Source organism: Hippoglossus stenolepis, chromosome 18, assembly GCF_022539355.2.
Source record: "Hippoglossus stenolepis isolate QCI-W04-F060 chromosome 18, HSTE1.2, whole genome shotgun sequence".
Taxonomy (NCBI): Eukaryota; Metazoa; Chordata; class Actinopteri; order Pleuronectiformes; family Pleuronectidae; genus Hippoglossus; species Hippoglossus stenolepis.
In genome coordinates this window covers 14,710,570-14,727,976 of record NC_061500.1, presented here as the reverse complement: position 1 = coordinate 14,727,976, position 17,407 = coordinate 14,710,570, and positions in this window count along the sequence as shown.

Below are 17,407 nucleotides of genomic sequence, written 5' to 3'. Positions count from 1 at the left end.
TTATATATATAATTTAGTTATTTTCGTCACTGACAAGAAACAATGAGAAATTCTCATCCAAATTTGCAAAATGACACATCTTAGGACAGATTCTCAGAAATGATTGTTGCTCTGTACTAATCTCTCTTCTCATTGCAAAATTAATACAATTCTGAAAATGTGTACGGGGCCACACACATAACTTTAGCATGATACGATTCCCACACGCGCTGATGTACAGTGGCGCCCATGAAATGAATCGCTGGTGTGTGCCACGCTGCTGCAGCTCATACCACTGAGGCTCGATATACTGGGAGGGTTTTAAGTATTTTCAAGGATAATTGGGTTGAGGAATGGTAGCACATAAACAGGTTCCTCTCCAGTCACTTCTCCAAACCATTTTATCGCACACTCTTTGTAGTGGGATTAAGATTTCACTCGGTACCTCGCAGATTTATTTTGTGAAGAAAAGCCTCAGGTGGACAGAATAACCTCGACATCTCAGCTTCAGCATGCAGAGTTCAAAACAATAATATTTATTTCTATAGAATAATGTTTCAGTGTTTTATTTATTTTTTTTATTTCTCCACCCAATGGAATCATTTTACGAGGCTCTAAAATGCTTCTCTAATTGACTTCTAATGGAGCAAATAATTACATGTACCAAGCCGTACATAGTAAACAGAAACCTTTTGTAAAGCTTTTTGAGATCATTAGCTGAAAACAAACAGATTCAGTGAGCTATCGCTGAATGATTTTCAGAGGAATCGTTACTGTTGATTCCAGAAATTGAAGATGAGTTTGTCGAAGCAAATTATTATTTGTCTGGACGAGGGTATTAACAGAGTCCGAGGGACAGGTCTGTTGACCCATGGCAGCTGGGTCACGTGCTTCAGTCACTACTTACTCATCAGGTTATTAAACCCAAACATCTGGAGAAATCCAAAGGTTTTTTCACGTCTAAATTCAAACAAACAACAAATTTGCTGAGTAAAGTTCAAAGTTATTCATATATCTGTCAATGAAAGACACTAAGGTTATTTGGCTTTTTGAATGCTGTTTGGACTTGATATTTGCATGTGTGAGTTCCTTCCTTTTGTTTAAATTTGTTATTTGGACTTTAAAATAATTTCCTGTATTAATTTGTAATTTCTTACCCTGCTTTTTGCATGCTACTTCCTGTCTTTGTCTTGTTTACTGCCTATAATTGTCTGCCTGATGGTGTTCGCCTGTGTATTTCTGCCTCATTCTGTTTTGCCCACTTTTCTTTCTCGCTTCATCTGTTTTGTTCCTGTTCTGTTGCCCTTGAGTTAACTTTTGCGGCTGTTGAGCAACTTATTCTTGCTCCTGTTTTTACTGCCTGAGTTAGAAGTTTTGGATTTCGTCTTGCAACCTTCCAACCAGTGACCGAAAGCCTGTGTTTCCTATGAAATATTCTTCCTGCCCTTACCTGCCCTGTCTGACGTCTTCTCTTTGGGTCCTGAAAACCTCAATCCCAACACTACGCACATATTTAATCCACATGATGCAGGAATACTCAAATTGGATCAAATGAATCCACATAAACAAGTCTACATTAATGAATACTATACTAATGCCTAAGGTGGTTGGGATCAATTACATCAGTCTGCCCAATAGGGTAGGGGGCCTGTGTGATATATCTGCAATTATATAAAATATCAAAATTATTTCCATGATGTCATTATCAAACCTGTGTGATAAATAAATCAAGGCTTGAATTTTACATTCATCTTTAAGGTATAAAAAAAAGAACCTCATATATAACCAAATATATGAAAATAATAATAACAGAAAGTTAATATGTTCTACATAAAATGTAAACATAAAAGCACATATTTTCTGTATTGTTACTGTTCAAAAAAAATATGTCCCAAAATAAATGCCGACAGTCTGTCAACTGCTCTATCAACTGATTTTTTATTAACGAACCATTAAATGTTTAATGTCTGTGATCTGTGTTATTGGAGGATAAACTTAAAAATAAAAGTGACAAGACTCCTTCCTCTTCCTCCAGAAAAATGACAATCAATTCTGAAATGACAATAATGATAACAATTATCAATTAATAATCTAAAATGAATTGTGTTAAGAGCCACATGAGAGTGTGATGTGCTGTTCTCATCGCTCAGTTAATGTTAATGTCTCAGTGTCGAAAGCTTTTGACTTTGACACTGGGCACCGGGCTCAGCTTCTCCTGCCAGTCCAGTGGTTTTGTTTAAACGATAAAGTTAATATCCCGTAAACCGGGGGTGGGGAACCTTTGTCCTATCAAGGGGCCACTTCAACACCCTTTTGAGGGCCATATTAAATTATTGAACACACACTGTAATAAATTGCTGCAATTTCATGGTGGATTTACAGCAGTGTCTCGCTGTATTTCGTTGTTTGAGGTCATCATGTAATTTATTGAAAAGCTATAGAATAGACTTTTAACAGCACAGCAGTTTTCCAACCTACAGTTCTGTAAATAAGGCAAAAAAAAAATTGACATTAAATGAAATGTTAAAAAACGAGTGAAGATGTAAATAAGTTGTGTTTACTCGGGCTAATACAGAGGCGGCTGTTCAAACAGGAAGATTTTCAGAAGGGAGTGTGGACCTGTTTTTCTCAGTAGATGAAATGAGGTGTGTTATTCCAAGTTTATTGCTCTGGTCCCTTTCACTCCCTTCATAGTTTAGTTTGTCACTCCCTCCCTCCCTTAGTTAGTTTAATACTTTTTATATTTATTTGTTGTTTGTTGGTTCTGCAGACGCTCCTCATTAGTGATCGTGTACTAACTGCAGTCACGTCCTCTCTCACTCTTCACTCGTTGTCTCCCTCGCTTCTCTGGGTTGTGATGTAGTTCTGTTACACTGCTCCTGATGCCATTGGGATTTGGCATCTGATGTGATTATCATGAGTTCAGTAAACTGGCTTTAATTTTTTACTCTGTTTTTTTATTACAAATGTTCCAATATAATTTAGTTTTTGTTTTTTTATTACCTCCCCCAAAGAGGTTATGTTTACATCTGCGTTTGTTATTTGGTAAAATTTAAAAAAACTGGATGTATTACTATAGTGCCGTTTCCACAGGTCACAACTATTACTTAAACTCCTCTACTGGTGAGGGGAAAGGAGTCAACATCTTTTTTTAATGTGGGTGACCCACGTGTAAATAACCTACATATACCTGCTTATTTTGTAAAAGGAGTAAAGAAACTTGGAGGAAGGATGTGGTATCGCTCAGGGAAGAACCCATTGAATTATTTGTTCCACTTTCTTTAACTTTGTAGATAGGGCACTTTTCCACATTTTGGTTGATTTCCTAGTGAATAAATCATGGATCTTGATGAAAAAACTCTGAACTGAATTGAAGGGGACTCTTGCACCTTGGCGCAGGCTGCACTCTCCGAGAGCCATTCTTGTTTGAGTTTGTGATTTAGCTCTCGGAATGAAATGCAAACATAGCACATATTGTAATTGTTGGGTAGATTTAATCTATGCTTATAAACAAACATGGAGTGAAATTACAGTAAATACCAGTTATTCTCCTGTCATAACTAATCAAATGTATAACAATGTTACACTGACCACCTTCCTATGATTGCAACAATAACTGAGGTTCACGCAGTTATTCAAAGAAATGATAAAAGCAATAAATACTTCTGGTTATGACGCGTCAGATTTTTTTCTTCAGAGCAGTTGCTGCCTATACCAATATTGAACTTTAAATTTCTTAAGTTCAAAATTAGTATTAAGTAAATTCCTAAGTAACAACCTCAACTTCTCATATTATGGTGTTACCGCACTCGTCCATCCCGTGTGGAACAATCAACTCTATTAACGTTTGTGTATATCTGTGTATCTGTAGCTGCTCCAGTATTGTTCTGCACCTCCATACGCTTACTCTCATTAAAGACAAAATGCTGACCTTAGAAAGACACAAATGGATCTTTAAGAGACAGGCTCTTCCATCACAGTGAAATGGAGCGCTCCCCATCTCACCATACTGCTATTAAGTTTCATCAAGGCCCATTACATGCCGACTCTATGTCATCTCCTGTGCACTATAAACTCCCACCCTGCAAACACACAATACCACAATATTATCACACACGCTCGCTATTGTCGCCAGTGAATGCCTCTCACAATACAAATTAATTATTTTGAAGGTTGCTAATATATAAAAGGACAAGGAAATAGCCAATGTCGCTGCATGAGATCCTCCCACATTAAATGCTATTCACTGAGTGATCATGAGCGTCTTTTGTTACAAACTCATAATTCGGTGTTTAATGGCAAAAAGTACAGTACGTGTTTTGTAACACAATGCAATAATCAAAAAACAATGCTGAACTTGAATCACTCTTTGTGCTTTTATTCAGCCTCTGATTGGTGCCCAAACTTAATTATATATCTGCTGATGCCTTTGAGGTGTAACAGCGGAGCGACACTAAAAAGAGAAGGAGAGAAACTAAAATTGAGACGAGAGGGAAAGCGAGGGAGACAGGCGGGATCGTGGGTAGGCATGGCAGCATGCTTATATGATCTTGACCCGAGAGTCGATAGAAAAAAAGGCGGTGAAACCTGATTACAGACAGCCCACATCCCAGTCGGCTGATTTCATTTCCCTCACTCTGCTCGCTGGGGTAAAAGACAGAGGTGTGAGGCTCTGCACCACTACACTGCACTGGATTAATTCAACCTCAAGTTCTTTTCCTTCAGGTTTGATGTTAGCTATGACGTGCACATCTGTTTTACTGGCATTTACTGTCTGCTTTCTTATTTCATGCTAATGAAAGTAAAGTGCACTTTGTTCTGTTTCACACTCCTCAAACATGGGGAACAAACACAGGCGAAGTCGGGACTAAAAAGGACGGATATTAACGTTATTGTACAATATTAACCCAAAACAGTGTATTTATGTTAATGTGAAAACAAAGGCGCACAAGAGCCACTTATATGATTAAACAAAAAGTCATGTCCCAGATTCGCCCAACGCCACTTCAATGGGGAACAAAGGGACCAGACAATGATAACAAACAAATAGTAAAGTTTAAACTGCATTAATGCGTGAATGAGAACAAAGCTAGCAAGTGTGCAAACTTGTTTTTTCCTGAGAACGGGTAGGGGGAAAATGTGTGCGTGTGCGTGTGCGTGCGTGCGCACTTCCCACCATCAGTGAAAGAGCCGCTCTGCAACATTTGCCCTGTAATTTTTTTCCACTTTCAATAGATGGGAAATTCGCTCCACCCGCTCTGGTTTAAACATTTGAACTTGAGCAAAAAATGTGCGTGACGCCATGTTGCAAAGGCCAATCCACCGTGAGAATGAATCTTACTGGAGACTGGTCCTGGCAATGACCCGAGATGACATGTCATCAAACCTGGTCACTGGTCATCCCCAGGTCGCGCTGGAAACGTCATCCAGACACAGTTCCTGGAGAAGACGGTGAAATCCCCCGAGCCGTGTGCTCATGGACTTGTGGACTCATGCACGATGGACAATGGACAAATATTTGCATCTTATTTGTGTAGACACAATGTAAAAATGTGTGAACACAGCATAAAGACTTCAATCAGCTGAGGAGACGTAATAGCGACTGGTCCTCACAGCACCCTGCTCCACTCCGATCTGAAGAAGGAGATGTAACAAGCGGATGTCAAACAGTGTGCGTGTGAAGGTGGTCGTCCATCCAGCTGCCTGATGAGTTTTGAATTAAGACCATTCACGCCTTATGAAGTGCGCTCGCCACACCGGAACTACCTGTAGTGTCACACAATTGCTTTACCTCCGACTCTCCATCTAAGAGGCTTGTCACTGGTCGGGACTTTGTGCATCTAATTGGTTTCTCTCCCTCGCGACCCCTCAGTGCTGTAATGGAAGAATGTGATGAAAGGCGCCTCCATATGTATTTCAGGATGTTTCTCTCTCTGCAGAAAGAGCTCCACAGCCAGTGGTCGATAATGAACTCTAATTGCATTGAAATGGAAATCAAATGTCTCATCGTCCTACACAGAGTTTTTTATTGAAGCTCTGTTTTGATTATTCTTGTACTGATCAACAGGATATCAAAATTACTTTTTTGAAATGAATGAGCCACTACTTTCTTCAGAATAAAAAAACATCATGTAACCCATTCAAACAAAGCCCATTTAGGCACCATTAAGAATTATTTCACCACAATGGAGAGCGGACCATTGGAGCAACACACATTCAGTGAAATAGTCTAACTCCGTGATACAGTTTAATGTTATGGACAGTAACAAAAGTGCCCACTTGTTATGGGCCATGAAATGAGTGAATGAATAAGATTGATTTGGGGTCAATCGAAGTGTTTTATGCATGGACACATTTTTGCATATCTTCCCTCCTATTAGCAGACAAAACAACTTCACATATGGCAGCACATTATCCAATGTGTGCCTCCACACGTGAGACTTCTTGGGTTCTCGAATGAGATTTACTTATTCCAAATCCAAATCCTATGTGTAAAGTATCTATCACCAGTTTTGCTTTTGAGTATTTTAATGGGGTTAATGGTAACTTGCAAATAAATCAAACACCACGTGCTGACCATCCTGATAAGTTTGACCCTTGTTCCATTATCTGCTGCGAACAGATTATTTAACAACGTGCTAGCTGACTTTTTCAACGTTGTGTTCCAAATACCCAGTATTGCTTTCCCTGTCCTATCAAGTTTGATCAGAATGGCCGTGACACAGAATATTTGATTTTGCCACCATCTTGAAGCAAGTTCTCTTAACTTTTGAAAGAACGATTAAATGTTCTTACAAATAAAACACTGAAGATATGGAAATAAAACCTGGTCTTGATTAAATGAAGTACACTCAGCATATTTGCCAATACAGCCTGTCTCCTTCTGGTATGAACTTCAGCTTATGGTGGCTTATGTCAGCAAACTTTAAAAATAGATGCCGACGAACTAACTTCAACATTCAAGATTATTTATTGTCATATGCAATACAATGTAATTCGTACTTAGCTCTTCCTCCAATGGCACAGAGATAAATATTAAACGCAAAAAAATAAAGGTCAACCATTACATGCAAACTTGCTTACTTCTAAATAAATGAATACATATATATAGAGCAAAAGAGCAGCAGCAGCGAAATCGTGAAATAAATAGTATTGTTATAGGTCATAAAGTGTAGTATTGAGTGTGTGAGCAGTGTGTTAGTTGTATCAATCGTACTGGGGGTAAGAAGTAGTTTGTCTTAATGAGCCAGATGGCCTTGAGGTACAAGCTGTACCAGTTTTATTTTGAAACCCACATGTGGGCTTGTTTGAGGTTACTTTACTTCTGATCCTCTTGCACCCCTCCCTGCTCTCCTCACTATCTACACCTGTGTCCTAATGTGCAACACCTTCATTTTATCGTCTTCCCTCCCTTTAGAATGTAGTCTTTGGGTTTCCCTCCTGTTTTTGCCACTTTGTCTTGTTACCTTGAATACAGCCTTCCAGCATGAAGTCAGTCTACTTCCCACATGTATGACCTTCATCACTTTTTAAAGATTTGCCTTTAAGCCTGTAAATGTTTGGTACTTCTGCTTCTGTCAAACTTATTCTTGTGTATCTAACCCTGCGTTAAAAGACTGTGTTTTCTGAGCCTGAACATTGTTCTGCGTGTCAGCATTTGGGTCCTGTGTCTGACCAGTGTGATTATATGAATCTAAGAGTCTTCCAGTTACACTGGTATTAGTATGAGCCTCCAGTTACAGAAGAGCATGATTATTTCTTTAAAGCAAATCACTCAAGACAATAATGGGAAATGAAAGAAAATTCAACATGCCATTATCCCGTAATTATCGCTTTACCACAGCAAAAGAAGCCTCACGTAAAGCGGAGTGGGGATAAATGTTTGTGACATACTGCATTACTATAATGTCCATCTCTACAATGTGTACTGGATTAGTTTGTTTCACTCAATGGTAGAAAAAAAATTGCCTCCTTAAATACTTCTCTACCAGGCTGATCCATTTTAAAGGATTCCACCAAACACGGCCAATAAATGAGTCTCTGCCATTCCCAAGCAACAGAGTATCCAACAGGTGGATCCTTCTCGTGCCATTAACCTATCCCAGGATTCCTTGTGCGCTGGTGATGAAGCTAATGAGCTAGCCATGCGCGTGGTTGTGCTGCTCAAAGTTGCTAACGATGCACCGTAAAGGGCAGGACAGGCTGGTGAGGCAAATATGAAATTCTTCTTTGACCACGCTGTCTCATTTCAGTTTGGCCTTTGCACTCTACATGGTCTTTGTAGACAGAGAAGATGTTTTCTGTCTAGGATGTGGCCCTTGAACTGGGACACAGCTAATATCAGCTTGTCTGCTAACCACTTTGGACATGGCTGAACTATTTCTACAAATAATGGATTGATGGCCTTGAAATTTTAAAGAGGTGCCGAATTAGTCTATTTCAAATGTTTCCTCTAGCCGCCCCATGAGGTTGACATTAATGATTTTTATTGAGATGTCTCAAAAACTACTGAATGAAAGTTTGCATTGAGCTTAAAGTACCACAGCTCTGAAGAACAACATATCCGCTTCTACATAACATTCCATACAAACCAGACAGAGAACAAATCAGCCACTGCGATCTGGTGAATGGTATTTTCTCAAACATCACCTACCAACACTGGAATTTTGCTTTGTGACGATAGATCAAGTGTGGCTGCGTTTGCTCTGGAAGCCTCATGAAAGGCCATAAGTCAAACAGATCATTTGCAGAAAATCGTCTACTCTGCGGTAGTGTTGATTTCTCGGAGAGTTCATGTGGTTCCGGAGAAAACGGGCTTTTCAGTGCATACTTTGGATAATTAGCCAAGGTGAATGGCAGCCACCCCAACACGCCTGTCAAAATAGGAGGGTACTAATGAGGAGGGCACCACACTTTCACCCGGCATATATTAGCATCACATATGAGGACACTGTCAGCTTCTGTTCTCAACCATGCACTACCGCTGTCCTTAGAGATATATTACATTTCTTTACATATTCTTTACTGTATTGAAATCTTAATTCTCCAAAACACATCTCCCAATGGTTATTGGGGGGTATTCTAGCAAAAGGAATGAGTTGACTTTGAACTTTTTATTCTTATTAAAACAAAACCATAAAGACACGGTGGGTTTCTTTATTCACAGAAGATGAAATCATCTACCATTCGAGTATCTAAAAGGAAAATATATTCATCAACAATACAAAGAGCTTTTCACATAGAGCAAAGAACTAAAGGCTAAATACAAAAGACGGCAAAGGGACAAGCATGCACAATTGCAGTAGTTGTTTAAACATGACTAAAATAAATAAATATGGCTATAAGATGTGCAATGAAAAATGAATAATTTATTTAATAAACATGCACATTAATCAGGCGTGTTTTTTCTTTGGGTCTGTTATGTTTTTGTTTCGATACATAGTCTAGAACTGGTGTATTAACATAGTTATTTTGTTGCTAATTTTGGATTATTTGTTGTTACTAATATATTTTAATGGTTGCTCTTTTGCACAGGGACATTAATGTTCAGGCATGTTTTTCTATAATCTCTGCACTATTCGTATAAATAGACTAGATGAGCAAACAAAAACACCCACGAGACATGTAATTGATTTGTGCACCATCCACACAGACTGCAGATTTGCTTTGTGCTTTAAACCGAAACTGTAGGTGATAAACATACGTCTTTATGAGCTAACACTGTTATGTGAGCGTGATTTTATTCTTCAACATTAGACGTACTTGAGATGAAATGAGCAGGAGAAATAAATATTAATAAGCCAGCTTTGAAGAGGCTTATTCTGTATTCATCTAAACATCCTGGATAAAGATTCGAAATGAAATAACTTTAGATTGAGTTTGGTTTACACTGACTTTTTTATTATAATTTTACAAGTCACGATACTCTTTTTCAATCATCGATGAAAATGTGATGATTAAGTTTCTTGCAGCACCAATCTGTGAGCATTATTTCCATATAAGAGCCTCATACTGTATCTACTGCAGGTATTAATAATCAGGGAGGCCATTTTTCACCGCATGGATATACAGTAAACACACTGCACGAAGATCAATCTGTTCTACATAACCAAGGACTCAAAGGCGTATCCGACAAGGACAAATTGCTGCCAGGGAATAAAATGGATGCGTTTGGGCCATTGAGAGTCGGCACAGTCACCAGCAGTTGATATAGTGACACGTTATTATTTCAGAAAGCCATGCTGCGTGGGTTCAGTCACAGTCCAGGGTCACTGCCTCCACTCCTCCCCTCACACAGCTGTTTGAAAGGTTTCCTACACAAGATTTCAAACATTAATATTCAGCAGCAGCCAGCGACTATGTAAAAGATACGGTGGAGTGATGGTGTCCTGAGCAGAAAATAAATGGAGTCGCTCTCCTCCAGTGGGTGTTACGATCCCAGCTTTTTCTGTTCGTGGTTTGTCAGTCGAATGTCCATGTCAGTACGTGTGTCTGTGCATGTGAGCCTCTTCCTGTGAACGCATTGAACCGCCCCACCTTCAAAGAGCCAGATGACTCCGATGTGCAATGATGTAAACACGACACGATGGACACGTTCATTTTTGAGCCTTTTCCACACTGTGACGTCTGTCAGAGACACATACACTGTTAACACACCTGTCACCTGCCCATCACAATGCTGTTAAACCCCCAAAAAGGCAGACACACCTTATTTCTACACAGTCTATATCGGTTACACACAGCATAGCACGGCTAAGCTAATCCTGCTACACTCTAGCATTTGCTTTGGTCCAAGATCCTGGTACTTGTGCAACATCAAATGACAATGAATATTGTACATATATAACCTTTAAAGTATCTAGCTAAAAATGATTTGCTTTCCAATTCATGTAAAGCTATTAATACAAATTAATGGGAAACACTGCACACACTTTCAAGTGCCTGCACCACAAGAACGATGCCGCTCACAGCGGAATCTAACATTAAAGGGGCAGCCCGATTGGAGACATTTACATGCACGGTCACGTTACAGTGAATGTAAATAATTGAATATAAAAGGTGATGACATGTTATAAGGTTTAACTTAGTCACCAGGATTTGAATGTAAGTCAATGCAAGGTCCTTTGAAGTCATGGAGATACGACTGTGAGTGGGAGTGTGTGTGTGTGTGTGTCATAGGCAACATTTGGGGACAAATTTGAGACTAAAAGACCTCCTAATTTTTGGACAGCTTGTCCAATTGGGAAGAAAAGCTGTGTCCCCAAATAGGAAAAAGCTGATGTTTGGGTCAGCGGTTAATGTCAGGATATGTGTCCAGGAAAAACAGAAAAATGCTGTGAGTCGATGTCGTGTTCCCAAGTGACATAAACCTTGGAGTGTGTGAGAGTGTATTTTTTTGCAGTATTTACTGTAATGTCTTACAGAAAGAAAATCATTTAGTTTTAGAGAGCAGACGGCACTGGCATCGCTCCAGTTAATACAGATCATTTTGGAAAATGTATTTGTTGACATCCATGTTATCAATAAGTTTTGCTCATTGCTTGTTTGTAAGGGCAATCTGACCTGTTAAACTGCAGGTTAAAAAACAAATGATAAGACTGAATGATGCAGCTTCAAACTCAGTGCATTATCTACTGAGTTTCCATTGAAGCCAACACAAATGAAGGCAAGATGAAGCCTTGAAACCCACATGTTTGCTTCCCAACTCACCAGGGGTATAGTAAACAGAAAGATGAGGGGGGGGAAACCATCTTAATGCTCGACCAAGGTGACCTTACTCTTCCTTTCTTGTGCTGGAAGATCACCCTCATGGATGAAACATTTCAGAATTATAGACACATTTGAGGTTCAGCCTCTCTGCAGGTGCAACCGTCTTTCAAAATCTCACATGGCCAGAGTCCACCAGAGGTAGATGCAGCCATGTGAGCATGACTGATGGGAGTGCAACCAGCCATGAGGGGAACACTATGGAAAGAAAAAAATCCTCAGCTTCACTATCATCTTATAGATAAAACAATGATACAGGCAGGAAAACGTCTTTCTCGCAGTTTGCAGTGCGGATCCTCGCAGGAGGCGTCTCTGACCCGGGGCTTCAGGGTGTGTGTGCACGCAGTAAGCGTCCAGGCTCAGATGTGTCTGCAGTGTGTGGCAATGAGAACTCACCAGTGAGGTTTGTGGGAGCACAGATTAAATGATAAACTGCAGAGAGCGGGGATAGAGGCAGCTCAGAGAAAAATGCATGTTGCCAGTGGAAGAAAGTTTTTTTTCAAATCGCACCTTCCAAGCTCTGATATATGCTCGTTCATGGCCTCCTCCCTCATCGCCTTTCAGAAGCCTGAAAACACCAGAGTGCAGACAATATGGAGTGAACTCTTTGTCTGTTGAGGGGCATATGTGACTTCTCCCTCTGTCTGTACCTGTCACTGAGGTGATAGTGTGACTCACTGGACGAAGGCTGCAGGTGCTCTGTCAAACATGGTGTCGTCTTTCCCTCCTGTTTATGGCTTGTTTTAGTTTTTAAAACCGTCATAGCAACAACAACCTTACAGCTGCAACCTGCAGAATATCCTGAATATTACAACACAACCAAGTTCTCACAACACAACCAAATACTCACAACAGAACCAAGTACTCACAACAATACCAAATACTCACAACAATACCTAATATATCATTTTGTCAGTCTGTGGTTGTGTTGTCAGTCTTTGGTTGTGTTGTCAGTCTTTGCTTGTGTTGTCAGTATTTGCTTGTGTAGACACTCTTGGTTGTGTTGTGAGTATTTGGTGGTGTTTTCAGTCTTTGCTTTTGTTCTCAGTATTTGGTTGTGTTGACAAAGATCATATATACATTTTTAACTGTCATTTTTAACCTTTTATTCAGTCGTTGTCTCCCCACATGCAAATGTTCCACCAAAATAAGTTCCCTCTGACACCACTTTGCAGGGGCACTGTCACCCTGCATCCTGACCTTACTGAGAATAATCACAAAACTATTGTGACTGGTTTCAAGAAATACAAACAAGCCTGACTGTTTATTTTTTCTCCCCTATAGCAGAATGATAATGGCTGCGGCCAGAGCATTCTCCAGCGCTGACACGGTGCTGTGGAGATAGGTCTGGCTATGCAAGACTACTGCCTGAATACAAATTTCTCCCACTACCTGAAGTCTGACTTTTCTCTCTGCAGAACAATTACCCCCTAAAATATGATTTAATAGAACATTAATTGGTTGTATAAGTATTTTTGGATATGTATATTGTAATCTAATTTTGTCCGAGTGTGAAAACAATCTGACCTCCCTTTTTAAGGGTGTGAGGCTTCTCTAATTAGGTTTTCCTATCACTATAGCATTTATAGCACTGTGAATGGTCAATTATTCAAGTTGATGGGAAATTTTACAATATTACACTCTTGTGTTTATTTAAAGCAGCAGACTCCGTGTATTTCACTTAAACCGAGTATGTCATTAAATACTTGAAATAAATGAATAGGTGGCATTGAACACATCCCAGCCCATGCTATTTATGGCCCTGACGCTCCAGATGTAGCATGATCACTTCAGGTATTCCACTTCAGGTATGACTGAACACACATATGACAATGACGCATTGAAAACACAGGTAATAGCATTTGGATTCAGAATTCATGTTGTTTTTCTGAACCTCCACCACCTGTCCAGCTCCCTGCCTCCTGAGCTGCTACTTACAACATAAGTAGATGTATTAAGTATTCTCAGCTCTTTATCTGCCTGCCCATGTGATGATTATAGCCCATCTCTGGAGAACAAATAGGACTGTGATTGATTCCAACCTGAGGAGGGAAACGCACATCTAGGCTTTTAAGTGCAGATGCTTTATACCATCTGTACAGGCTGCCCCTCACAATTCCACAGTTTTTAAAATGCTGCTGTGATTATAAATTGTATGTTATTGTCCAGACAGGTCGGAAATTTATTTTTGTTTTTATAACCACAAGCACAAACCTGAGGCCTACAAAGCGGGATTTGGTGTTAGCGAGTTAGCTTAAGCCGAGTTCACATTACATGACCTTCAAAATTGTCAGATCGCTGGACAGAGAGTTCACACTACACTACCTCACACAATCTTTCACCAGAAACCCCCCGATTGGTCCCCAAACTATGTTAAATCACAAAATCAGACAAGGTGAATCCAACTGATCCTCCTTATGTGCAGTCATCCTACTCAGAATGACACATCAGGCTGGAGGATTAGCCGTAAAGACTACAGAGCGCATTCTTCTGTCTGAACGCGACCTGAGCCCGAGAGAAAACTATCCAAGCCCGACCCAAACCTGACAAGCATTCTGTTTTTTCTGTCCAAACCTGACTCAAGCATGATGCAGTTAATGTAAGCTTCACCGGCTTTGTGGTACCGTGTCCCTGACACGCATGGTTACTGCTCGTTTTCCCTGATTCCCTGGGGGCTTTGTCGGCAAAATGCAAAACTCTTCGGCGACTGGCAAATCAGGCTTTAAAAATCTCGGAGTGTGAACGCGGCTCTAGGGTGTAACCGTGGGTTTTCAGGGTTGCGACGGTGGAAGCTGACAGGGACAAAGGTGATAATGAAGAGCGATAGATATTTTTATAGATCAGTGGAACCGTTTTGCTGTTTCAGACTTTGCATGCGTCCGCTCTGGTTTTAAAACAGCTTCATTTGAATTGAACAAAGATTCCTTGATTCCCGACAGGATTCCTGACAGTGTTTGTGCTTTTACTGTCTTATTCTATCACTGCAGCTCGGAACAACATGAGGAGACTAGTGACGATAATTGGAAATAAAAAGTAAAGCCTGTGATGTCTATTATTCAAGAAATTCCACATGATTATGAAAAAACATTTGTATCTGATTGGCCTCGTCAGACATGAACCACTTATCTTCTTCTCTCCTCTCCACTCGGCAGCAGAAACAGGCAACCCTTTAACTTCAATCAAAAAGAGCAAAATACTCACTAAGCAATAAACTTCATTATTCCTGTACTTGTTTATCATTAGCCTGACTTTAATACCTGCAATGTATTTCTAGTTTTCACTTATTTTCTGTTCCAGCGTTGTGATCAAGGTTGCTATATTTTTGTAGATATAAGCTTTTCTTCTCATGTCAAGATAATTGATTTGTTTTGACGATGCCACTTGTGATTGACAATTCTGCCTCGCAATAACATGATCGTGGAAAATCCAGGTTTCATCTGAGCCAGATAAAACCAGCTTCATAGTACAGATTTCCCAGGACAGCCAATATTAGCCTAAGTAAATGGTAAATGGACTATACTTATATAGATATAGTGCTTTTCCAGTCTTATCAACCACTCAAAGCTGTACAGTATGAGTCACATTCACACAGTCATGCACACATTCATGCAGCGCTTCTATATGCAGCACTCTGTTACACACCATTCAGGTCAGTTTTAGGTTGAGTATCTCGCCCAGACACTTCGGAATGCAGACTGGAGGTGCCAGCTAGGAATCAAACCACAGACCTTCTGCTTAGTGGATGACATCCCTCTCTACCTTGTGAGCTACACAAGCCAGATAACAAATAGATATCTTAGGTATGTTGAGCTTAAAGGGGAATTCCAGTATATTGTTAAACCTGTACCCCCATGTTCATAAATGTGGGTCAGTAAATGAATGGTACTCTCCAAAGCTTTTGGAATCAGTCCAGTAGATCAACTCAGCAGCGGAGACATGGCAGCACTGTCTACAGTGTATAGTCTTATGGGGCAACTGCGACAGTCCATGAAATGTCTGCTTTAAGTGCTTTTTTCACCAATAAAAGACTCTGATAAGAGTCTGGCAACATAACACGTGTCTCACTCGAAACCTTGCAGCAGCTCATTGTCCCTCCTCTGATTGTTAACTCTCTCTCTCCGTTAAAGCCTTTTACTGGTGAAAAAAAACACTTATAGTGGCTGTTGCCCCATTAGATTACATAGGAAAAAAGGTTACTGGCAAAAGTTTGCTGACAAAGTGCAGAATCTCCAGGTACAAACATACACTGTGAATATGTAGCACCAAAAAAGTCATCAAGGGAAAATCCGCTCATCATCAATATTATGCTCAAACAATGTACAATTGGTTGTTCTTGAAGAAAGTGATCTGTGAAGTCAGACTACAAATGGAAACCTTTGCTCCGAAAATTTCGATTACAGGGCATGTCTCAGTATGTTTGTACATTCTATTTAATACGAATATACAGCGTTGAAATATGGATCCCCTGATACTGTAGCTTGATCTCATTCCATAAAGAGGTGAAGGGGTAAAACCATTGTGGAATGAAAGCAGTCATTACTACAATGCAAAGGTTTAAATGCGTCAGTGTAAAGAGATCACGGGTGAAGGTTAATAGACCTTGTTATCATGTGCTTCTTCTGGGGTCAGCAGCTCAAGGCTGCAAGACAAACACAACCTGCTGGGGCCCTGGGCTTGTTTTTGTGCACATTGCTCCTGAGCCGGAGGGAAGATGGATCAACAGGAGTCGAGGGGAAGGGGCAAGGACAAAGCTGTTAGATGTGGATTTGTCTCCCTGTGTTTGTTCATAGTTGTGTTTTAAAGTACATCTGGTTGTTATCGAGTGCTTGAAAATTGACTTGGTAATTTTCTGAGAACCACAGGACGCTGGTGGAGAATAATAATGAAGGAAAGATAGAAGCTTGCCACAGAGACAGACGGGGGAGAGGAAAGGAAAAAAAGAAAAAGGAGGACAAAACCTATCAATAAGCAATTAATTCTAATGTGTTGAAATTGGGCGTGTGCAAAATGAATCTGTGATGCAGTATCTGCAATAATCTCCTCTTTACTGTGTTTGAAGTTAGATTCATTATGGTTGAATTATATGACAAACTAATAAAAACAGAACTCAGCTGAAGGGTATTAAACCAACAGATTTAAACAGCGGGGAGTTGCTTAAATCTTCGGAGTCCTGGGAAATATTTTAGCCGTTTTTTTAATGCTTCTTGAATTAGCCTTAATATTTCACATTACAAGTGTTTACCATTGTTTGGTATCTTTTTTCAGCACAGCATTGCCTATATTATTATATTATACTATATATTATAGTATAGACAATTATTGTTTTCACTTTGGCATAGTGTATCAATATATTGGACCCCAAAACACACAAGAAACATGAAATCTGATATGGATAGGATGTGCATTTTTTTTTTTACAGTTAAATATATTTAAATGTGTTCATGTAATATTTATGTAAGATATCTACCTGCTCATTTCACACACCTCTGTCTCTGTGTCTGTCTGTGGAACGCATGTCTCGCAAACCATTCTTCTTATCGATTTCACACTTTGCATGTGGATTCCTAATGTGCAATTTGGGCACTGAACAAGTTCAATATTAATAAGGATTTAATAAACAGGCGACTGGTTCACTGTAGCAGTCAGTGGGGGCCAAACAAAG